Source organism: Dendronephthya gigantea, unplaced genomic scaffold, assembly GCF_004324835.1.
Source record: "Dendronephthya gigantea isolate DGI-Jeju-01 unplaced genomic scaffold, DenGig_1.0 000104F, whole genome shotgun sequence".
NCBI classification, from domain to species: Eukaryota; Metazoa; Cnidaria; class Anthozoa; order Malacalcyonacea; family Nephtheidae; genus Dendronephthya; species Dendronephthya gigantea.
In genome coordinates this window covers 241222-248607 of record NW_021163114.1, presented here as the reverse complement: position 1 = coordinate 248607, position 7386 = coordinate 241222, and the positions used below count along the sequence as shown (strand labels likewise).

Below are 7386 nucleotides of genomic sequence, written 5' to 3'. Positions count from 1 at the left end.
AAATTATAAAATTTAAAATATTTGGGGAAATAAGATGTCTTTGCCAGCGTTTTAGGTCTTCACGAGTCACGGAACGCATCTTAATCACGATTCACGGAATGGCATTTTCTTAAATCACGCATCACAATACAGAAATAATGCTAATCACAGATCACGAAAATACCCTTGCCCCCCCCCCTGTACACGAAAACCTGCCGCCGACAATGTCTATTTTTCATTCCGTAAATGAAGTAAAGATTTTTTGGTAAATATCAATTCAAATTTTCCATCTTCGCAGGCTTTATTAACATTTGTCGGGGTTTTTTAACATTACAATCATCATTTCATTTACCGAACAAAGAGGGACGTTCAAACTAATGGGCATTTTGTGTACATTTATCAAGCTAATACAATCAGAATGCCTAACTGAAGTCAACAATGCATTCTGATTGGATTACTGAAAATGCAAACAAATTTGCTTGGTCCAACGCGAATTTTATTCTTTGTCGTTGTACTGATGGTTTTGTATGAATTATCAACCATTACCAAACCTCATTTGCTTTGCCTTTCACTCCGACAATGTTTTCTAGTGTTGTAGCGATATTGCTAATGTCACCAGCTTGAAGAGTGCTGTTATGATCAACAACAGATAATTTTTCCAATTGTTGGGTGGTTTCCAACACGTTGTCTGCATTCACTTCTTTCTGTAAATTACAGACAAATTGAACTAATGCAGGAACTTATTTTAGCGGGGGTGGATCCAGCACTAGTGTACTAATTTACATTACAAAACAAAGTGGTTATTTTTAGCAGTTTTCTTGTGTCATGCAAATTAGTGCACTTGTGCTGGATCCACCCCTGTATTTAAGAGCCATCTATGCATTATATCTTCTACAGAGATCTATTCGACCATTTAATTTCTATACATAACCATGCAGGGAGCAGCGTGGCAGCGTTTTCAAACAACTTAGCATCAAATGTGGTATAACAACTGCCTAATATAGACAAAACATTTCTCGACCTGTTTCGACCCGTGGGCCTTCGTCAGGAGAGTTACTAATTATAGTTAGTTTCTAATTAAACACTTGGCTCGTACGGAACCTCGGTAGTTTTTCATAGATTGTAACCAATACTGAATATACTAAGTCTGAGGTTATACTTACTTATTATACTTATTTGAGGATTTATACTTATGGCAAATTTGATTGGCTGCTGCATGTGTATTATGGGACATACGGTGCCGGTTTACAGAACGTCCGGCTGTTTATTCAACTAGGTAGGGAGGATTTCAACGTTATTATTCGAATGAAATTGTCATTTTTGTGAATATTATATTGAAATTGTAAATATTAGAATTCATCGTGTACGGTGTATTCTAGAGAAATGAAAACTGCTGTTATGGACGTGCTTAGTTATATTGCATGCGTATTCGTTAATTGTAGCTTATAGAACAAAGAGTAATACAAAGACTGTTAAGAGCATAAGTGGCCACGGGTATTTGCTGTGATATTTATTCATGGGGGAAATTCGGTTTTGCTTTCTGATTGACCGTATCATGTTATTTTTCTTATCGAAAACCTTTTGCCACTCATTGAATAGATCCCCGCATTGCATGTGTCAAAACGCATTAGTTACCTCTGCCAGTAAAAATATATCTTTACTTCGTGCTTGTTGAAAAATGCATTCCGTGGCATTAACTGGTTGCCAAGCACCTCCGCTTGTTTCATGGGGCGAATAAAGACAATCACGAGTCGCTTTAAACTCGTTGTTATAAGGACAAGCAAGTGTAGAACGATTATCAACTGGCGTTTTTGGCCATAAGAAAATTCCATAGGCTTCACGTGATCCAACTTCTTCTTGAGGGCAAAATAAACCTAACAGAAAGGAAGATTTTTTACGAAAACGCGGAAAAGTTTCTCGTTCTTGAAGTGTTTTTACTAACTTAAACCTTAAACCTTAAACTTTACTTACGCGAGATTTTTTCTAATTACTTTATGCATAATAACCAAATCCACCAACACAATACAAGAAATAAAACACAAGTTCATAAATCATTTAAAAGAACAAACTACATGAGGCATACTCTTTGTTACAAGGGAGTTGACATTTGGAATGGACTAGAATTAAAATTGAAATTAATTACTTCATGTAATATTTTTAAAAGTATGGCAAAAAACACTTCTTGGAAATCTCCAATATTATATAACTACCACAATAACTAGCACAATATTGCACTGCAAATAGTTTTTTGTTTTGTTTTGTTATGTTTTGTTATTTTCTTCCCACTTTATATATTCCTAAATACACTATGATAATCAACTTTCCAAAATTTAGTTGACTGAAAATGGAATTTTATTTTTAATATTTTTATAACTAGGGGCCTTAAATAAAAACCTCTGGTTTCTGGTAGACCTCTAGCCATGTTAAAGAATTAATATTGTAAATAGATCTAGGTATAATACAGGTTATGATATATAGGCAATTTAAATAAAAAAAACAAAAAAATAAAGAAAAACTTGACTAATATGCATGGGGGCGAAAGGGTTTAGATCGTATCTGTACGTTCATAGACTATGAACATAACCTCTTTCAAAGCAAAACAAGACACAACATGTCGCGAAATATCGCAGCTCTGCGTTTTAGGCACGTCCTAGTAATGCCACGGTTTATTTTAGCCCGTATAAATAGCTATGGGTCTATAGCAAAAATAGTACCCTCGATAATCTCGTGGAATGCGAAGAATTCGTGTTCAAAACCTGGCGATGTAAAGTGTATTGTGGACTGGAATAAGTTAGGTTAAGACCCTTTCAACCTCTAGAATTTACCTACATCGAGTGAAGTGCCAAAAATCATAATCAAAGCCTATTACATATATATATATATATATATATATATATATATATATATATATATATATATATATATATATATATATATATATATATATATATATATACACCCATTGGCCGCAGATAGATAGATAGATAGATACTCGAAGTCTAATTAGAATTGCATATGATTACATTTGCATGGGATTTCTATAATATTACACAACATATGCAATTCTAATTAGATTTCGAGTATCTATCTATATATCTATCTGCGGCCAACGTATATATATATATATATATATATATATATATATATATATATATATATATATATTATATATATATATATATCGACAAAACGAATGAACCAGACTCGAGAAGAATCAAGTTTGCAATTCAAAGAACAGTTCACTCTGGTATGCATGTTAGACACGAGTAGACTCTGTTTTGTTCCAACCCTATCAGAGAGTATCGATTTATGCTAGATATTAACGTATTAACAGATATTAGTGATGTAACTAATATAATCAAACACAGTCTAAACACGGTACTAAATGATTGAAATACTTCGACGAAACTTACCTGATTTATTGGGTGGTGTAAGTGGTGGTGGCTGCGGTGTTGGCTGTGGTGGTGGCTGTGGTGGTGGCTGTGGTGGTGGCTGCGGTGGTGGCTGTGGTGGTGGCTGTGGTGGTGGCTGTGGTGGTGGCTGTGGTGGTGGCTGTGGTGGTGGCTGCGGTGCTGGACCGGGAAAGCACGCAGACACAAAACATGGAAGAAGCAAGATAACGACGGCGACAAGGAAGAACAGTCTTGAAAGCATGACAGAACGATAAGCTTTGATACTTAGAACAGACTGTCACTTTATACCTGTACAACAGGAAAGAAATCAAAATGAGCCAGACTCCTTTTGGAAACTCTGTAATCGTGGAAGCAACTAGGGATTATATAACTGAGATAATGTTGTCTCAGTGTGTGCTTTTATTGTTAGCGTGTTGACAAATCTGCAAAGCCGGAGGCTATGGTTCATTGAATACACGTCCAGACGATTGTACTAGCCGTGTTGATTTCCTGGCCTTTCCGCAGGACTATTAGGACTATTTCATCAAATAACTTTTATTTGATCAAGAACCTGCTGAAACCTTGAATCTGATCCATTTTAGATGCGAATTAATCAAATGTAAAATTCATTTTAAAAAAATATTAAGTTGATCGATTATTTAAACAAAAAAAAATCCGATTTGGGGCGTTGCGATACAGCAGATATGTCGCAAGACGTGCTGATTATAGCTTATGTCAAATCTTCAAGATTCCTTTGCAACAAAATGGCATGCCACAAATATAAGTTGTGAAAAGACGTTGCATAATACATGTAACAAAGCCTTACATTGATATATTAAGTTGAATTTTTACTATCGAGAAACTTTATGCGATGTTCACAAATAAATGAGCAAGTGATAAATCACCTTCCAAATTTATACATTGCCCATTTAATGCAAGTATAGCTACTTTATACATTAGGGATCTTTTATTTCCCCGTCTTATCTGTATAATTAATTTGATTAGAGAGCCATCATATTATATATAGGAATTCGCCGGAATGTTAATTGTCGACTTCATGCAGCGCTATACAAATCTGGTATTCGATTGTGATTTGGTAAAGAATATTTAGGAAATAGAAAACATTTTCCGTGTTTCTATACAGTTATAGAAACACGCGTTGGAGTTTGGGAGAACGAGAAATAATTATTTCGAGTATTCCCTGAAGTTAGAATAATTTACCAAAATAGTAAAATGTCTATTTTACACCTGAAGAAAAGTTGGTGAGCTAAATAAGAAACTTCCATACTTTATAAACATTTTGACCATTGCCCTGAGAAGTTGGGATCTCAAACATGTTACAGAAAAATTAGGCCCGTTTCAGATGTCGACGAACTTTTCATGTGCCGAATCCAATGCAAATGAACCTTAAGAAAGACTTCAGCTCATTAACATTAGGTTCGGCACATGAAACGTTCGACGTCCGAGACAGGCCTTACATGTTTTAAAAATTTACCTGTTTATTACACGTTATAGAAAAGAATAAAAATAGGTACGCAATGCGTACATGTGGGTAGCCCTAAAACATATGCAAATCATTGGCGGCGATGAAGCTATGGTTTGGCAAATAAATTCAAGTTTGATTCAATGTCAAACTACAGGCTGCTATAGTGGCGAGTCAATATAGACTAATGCTTATAATTTTACTTTCTAATGCCATATGTTAGCCAGTCGAATTCACGAAATCGATTTTTTTGCACAATATATTTAACAATTAGTCGTTTTTATTTTAAAAATTGAAATTTGGCAGGAATTGGCCCGATTTTATAGCTATCACTTGTAAGGTGGTCCTATACAAAAAATTTTTTCTTCTATTTTTAAAAATTTCAATATATTTTGGAATAGAACTACACGCGAGAGTTTGGGAGAACGAGAAATAATCAGTGGGAAACGATTTTTTCTACGTTATTTCAAATTTTCCCAAACTGACACAAGTGTTTCTGTAACTGTATATAAACACAGGAAAAAACATTTCCATTTCGTTCATAATATAACTCAATAAAAAAAATTTCTATATTTTTTTTAATTCGATTCAATTACAAATTCTCATTACATTACTTCGCTTGTCAAATTCGGGGGAAAATTTCCGTTTTTTCATACAGTTATAAAAACACGCTTCCAGAAAATTAGGACACGCGTACTATAATTTTTATATTAAAATCACATATACAAGTATAACTCAGCATATGTCTTCACTGAACAGGATGCGAAAGCAAGTAGATGCTTCTTTGACTTCTTTTATCTATATGCTAGTGTTTAATTATATAAAAGTTCCTCATTGCTACTGACAATGTTGATAAATTATTATACCTCAATTTTCCTGTCATTGTAGAACAATTATTGTGCGGGCGGCTTACAAAATGTATGTTTAAACCGCCCGCGCATTAATTGTTTACAATAACAGGAACACTTGCATGTGTCGTGTCAATAGCAATGAGGGATTCAACTTTAGTTTATATAAATTACAACAGCACACAATCTAGCATATGTACATGTCAAATTCTCATGAAGTATTTTCTTTTGTGAATTTGGGTTCCAGAATATCATTTAAAAGTTCTTTACATAGTCACGCGTTAGCATCGTAATGAGTATTTTGAAACTATAAAGTTAATATTATGACGTAACTTTCAGTTGGAAAAATTCATCTGTAATTTTTCTAAATTTCTCTAATAGCTTCTTGATAACAATTATTCTGAAAACACTATATTCCCGATAACAGACAAATTCCGTTGAGTTGCGTGCTGGTTTTTTGCCTTTTTTGTTTGACTAAAGAAAATTAATACTTTTAAATGCCTAAAGACTTATCATATAAAGTTACAAGAAATATACGTCATAAAATATGTATCTCCTTTATAACGAAAACCCAAAGAAACTCATAAAGAAGCTTTCCGTTTCAGATGAAGAGCGCTTAGATTTCCCGTGGATTGAATAAATTACATTCGATCAGTCAAAGTTTGCCACAAGTTGCTAAGATGTCACCATTTCCACGAATCATTGGGGACTCACAAAAGCCAGGAATGCTGTCGAATAGGCTGATATGAGAAAGTATCACAAGCAAAACTAGTAACGTTCTCGCGATCTTACAATAGGAAGTGCAGAGTCTCAAACAAGGTGGAACTTTGTTTTAAACTAATCGACATATGTGTTTACATTTTTTAGGTATATAGCCAATCAGAATGCCCAATTTTTTAATACTTCATGTAAAATCGTAAATAATGTACCTTTTTACAGGAAGATGTCTAAATTTATGCATTCTGATTGGGTTACTGAAAATGTAAACAAACACGCTGATTGGTCCAAAACGAAATTTCCCCTTGTTCAGAGACTCTGTATAGAGAAACAAAGGCTTATTGTAATCATACTCAGAATATAGGTATAGTCCTCGACAAATTGTAACATATGCCGAATAAATTTATAATATAAGATATAGAACGCGCGTGGTGATTGGTCGAAAAGCGTGTTGTCATAGATAACCGTAAACACGAAAGTTTTCCAGGCTCACGGTTTACATTTAAAAACATACACGCTATAATTTACTATATATTTGTTAAATATAATAGAAAAGGAGCCCCTGAACAAAAAAATGGTTCCTATGTTTAGACTAGACTCTATAGCTGTACTGGACTCAGCTTAGTCATCGCTTGATAAACTTGTGCGAGTTTGGGAGAAGTCGAAATAAGGTTTAAAAACTTGCCCTATGTATACCTATACGGACCTGTTCTTCCAATGATTATTTCTTGTTCTCCCTAAAACTCCTAATGGTGTTTATATACTCTGCCGGTCAAAAAGAACCGTTTAGACACAGATTCATAAAAGAGAACCGAATATAGGAGAGAGCTTCATAGGCATTTTAGATAACTCTCTCATGCTAAGTAATATTTCAATAATGTAATGCAACCTGGCACACTTCCAAGATAGTCAAACAATGGTGTCAGGAAGAGAGAGTGACAGAAATGGATTGGCCTGCAGAGTCGAA

The 7386-nt window shown here is 34.3% G+C and overlaps 1 long non-coding RNA gene across 1 annotated transcript; it reads right to left on the bottom strand.

Annotated features, from left to right (window-relative positions):
* Positions 1 to 530: 530 nt before the first annotated feature.
* LOC114534642 lies at positions 531 to 3442 on the bottom strand. The gene is made up of 3 exons (XR_003688152.1): positions 3393 to 3442; positions 1615 to 1853; positions 531 to 683 (listed from the first exon to the last, which is right to left on the bottom strand). It is a non-coding gene; the product is annotated as an uncharacterized LOC114534642 (long non-coding RNA).
* Between the last annotated feature and the right edge of the window lie 3944 nt (positions 3443 to 7386).